The sequence below is a fragment of the Notothenia rossii genome, assembly GCF_949606895.1.
Source record: "Notothenia rossii genome assembly, chromosome: 1".
NCBI lineage: Eukaryota > Metazoa > Chordata > Actinopteri > Perciformes > Nototheniidae > Notothenia > Notothenia rossii.
This window is the reverse complement of record NC_136912.1, coordinates 74,456,600-74,460,063: the sequence shown is the minus strand read 5'-3', so window position 1 is coordinate 74,460,063 and position 3,464 is coordinate 74,456,600.

The window sequence follows — 3,464 nt, the reverse complement described above, 5'->3', positions numbered from 1 at the left end:
TTGAAGGCCTTTTTTTAGAGGGTTATTTCTGTGTTAGATCAGGTGAAGTGTCTGCCAGCTGGGCTGTGACTCCATGAACAACAAACTGTGCATCCCATACTTTGCTTTGTTTAAATATTGTTTCAGTCACATATTTTGAGTCACACTGTACACAGAATATCTCTGCAGAGGCACACAAGATGACGTTTTCTTAACCTTTATATTTATTATAATCGAGCTACACAACTTTTTTTCAGAAAATCACATTTTAAAACCCAATATCACTCGCATTCCAACTGAAACCATAATTGTATTAAGACATATTTATAGCTATATATGATTTTGAAGGTATACTAACCTTTAGGGAATGCTGCTATTGGTAAGCATTAATGTATTGTATTGATGTTCTCATTAAGTTTTAAATAATTTGACATTTAGTGAACGTCTCATTCCTTTGGATTCATTTTTGTTAAAACCTCACTTTGTTATTTCCTAATAGATGTTCCCTTACATTACATTACATAATACAAACACATTCTTACACATTATTATTACATTATTTTACTCCCTGCAGGGAGACGGTCGATTGGTTGACTATAGAATGAATTTACATTCAAATGGAGCTCAAATATTTGTCCCAATGTGCATCTGATAGGGATTTAAATCAAAGTGTAATGGCATTTTCTAATCTCCAAGAGCTTAGTAGAAGTACACATTACTTCTCAAAAACATGCATTTGGCCACATCATCCACACAATTGGGTTTTACACATGAAAGGTATTCTCGATATGGATAATACAATAGATGTTATTAATAGAGGTGAAAGAGATCCAAACATAAATGTGGGGTGGGTATAATATAAACAGAATAACTTAAAAACAAGTATGCTAAAGACACAGCTCAACATGTTATCACCTAGTGTTTGTGACATGACTTATTGTTTTGTCCACTTGTCCTCAGTATGTCCTTGTGATTCACAGCACCATCGTACAAGATAAGAAATGACCCCCGAAGAAAACGGATAAACTATTGCTGTGTGCAGGCAGATTAATCAGTGTCCTCCTCAGGAGGTTCTGATAAGCAAAACAGAGTTTAGCCACAATTGTCTGCAGACAGTGAACAATTAGGAGCTCAAACATTGGCATATTTGAACAGCATGTCCTTTAAATTCTCTGGTTTAAAAATAATTTTCAAAAAACTACAGAAAACCTTGCTAATCAAGAGCAGCAGCAGATTAAAGGCCAACTGTGTTAAAGACAAAGCAATCTTTACTATATTCTCATTAGTATAGAGCAAGGGTGTCCAAACTACGGCCCGCGGACCATTTTGAATCAGCTCAAATTCAAAAGGTATAATGGAATATGGCCCACAAATGAAACTTGTGCTTGTCTTATATTGTACTTCTTAAATATAAATGTAAACATATATTACACAGTAGCATTCATGTGTTAATAAGAACACTTTTCAAATAAATTAGGTTATTATATAAAGGTTATTTAGTTTGTTGTTATGGCCCAATGTCACTCAATCCTATGTACTCACTGGACCGTTATTAAACGTGCTTGTGCGCATACATTTGGGATTTGGACTGCCTATCAGTACACAAACTGTAAAATAAGACAAACCTGTTTTGTGCGCTGCCTAGCTCGGAGAACATGGGATTCAACAGGCAATTTCACCAATGGCAGTCATGGTGGTGCCAATTTGGTTGACTCCACAAAAAAGGGCCTTCTCTCTATGTAAGCTGGCTTAATTGAGGCTAACAGAAACAACACAGTTCTTTGTTTCAGGTGATAATACATTCATGAATGTATACTATGTTCCATTTCTGCTAATAGATCCTACCAAAATCCTAGACACTTGGCCTCTCACTTTATCTAGCGCACACATACACAATAAAAGTTTAGTTTCATCCCTCTTAGGGAGTAATTAGAGGTTATCTGGTCCATTTGGGAGCCTTCTCACCAAACCCCATTACACACACCCACTCTGCAGCAAGAAACAGCACAGCATGTATTGTTGCTGAATGAGTCACAAAAGTGTTTTAAGGCAAACTCAGCAGCATGAGATCCAAACAGGAGATCTCAGGATAAAAGGTCAGCTCATCCTCCAAGACAGCTCAATTTTTCCCAGTTCTCCAAAAAAGGTCAAGTTCTCAGAGAGAGCTCAGGGAGGGGAACAACACATTATAACAACATCTATTCTGCTGTACAGGGGGAGCTCCAAATATCTGATCATTAAACAAAAAGCCCATCGAGAAACGAGAGGTAATTAATGCTCGCCAGAGTACTATTTCCTTTTTATGTCCAATTTTTTGCCCATTAGCCAATTGCAATGACCCAACCTTTCTGTTAAAGTTAAGCTTGAAGAAATTGATACTAAATAGATCTGGGCATAGACCCACAATACGGTTTATCTGTATTATACAATTAGTCCTTCATAATTAATAAGCAGTGACATGAAAAGTCAAGAACAGAAAGAAAGAAACATTAAAATATCTCTTAGCTCACATATTAATATCCAAATTAGAAAGTGCATCGGACAATTATTGTTGGTGTTCTTCAGCATACATATCTGTTTTGAGCAACACATCCTCACTCCCAGGTCGGCCTATCTTGACGTTATGTCAAGGTCCCCTGTGTCGGCTTTTTCCAACGCAAGGGGGCGGCCCTTAGCGTACATTTTCAACTTTCCGGGATGTCCATAGGCTTCTATATAGCTCCCTAAACGTATGTTGTAGACGACTTGAGATTGCGAGTGAATGCTACCCGCAGATCCATTCTCACAGCGTGTATCAACCTTTTTCTTACTCAATATCAAGCCACACTTATTGTTTTTACTTCTTTATTTTAATTGAATAATATAGGTCTTTTGTTGCCGTCAGTTATGGGGAGAGTAGGGGCTCAGAATACTGAGATCTGTATTGTTTCATCGTTTTTTCCTTCTAATTTTGTATTCTTTTCTAAACCACACACTGCTACTGTATTTACTCAACAATAACACATAATTATCCTTGTGTCTATTTATTTGTTTGATTAATAAACACAAGTTGGAGTCCGTCAGGACCGAGGGTCGGAGCAGCTTTAGTTGCTTTAGAGATAGGGATAGGGATAGGAAACACTTAAAACATATAATTAATAAATGGGTGAAAATTGCTTGTGCCCATAATGGGCAGCATTAATATATACCCACATGACAGCTAAGGTCAGAAGAGCTTTATTTAACAGCTGGTCTGGCAAATTTTGCAAATATGGTAGCCATCGATCATCTTAAGATAAGATATACTTTATTGATCCCAAGTTCGAAACATTTGCGTTACATCAGCATGTGTAACAGTTGTAAATGCAGTGGTGTTTATTTGTAAATCATTTAGTATAATCACACAAATTCTGTGTTGTTCAATGTTCAATACCTGACGGTCGGAGATGAAAAACTTGGGTCGCAGGTTCCTCAACAGTGCATTACAAGACATCTATCAATATGTG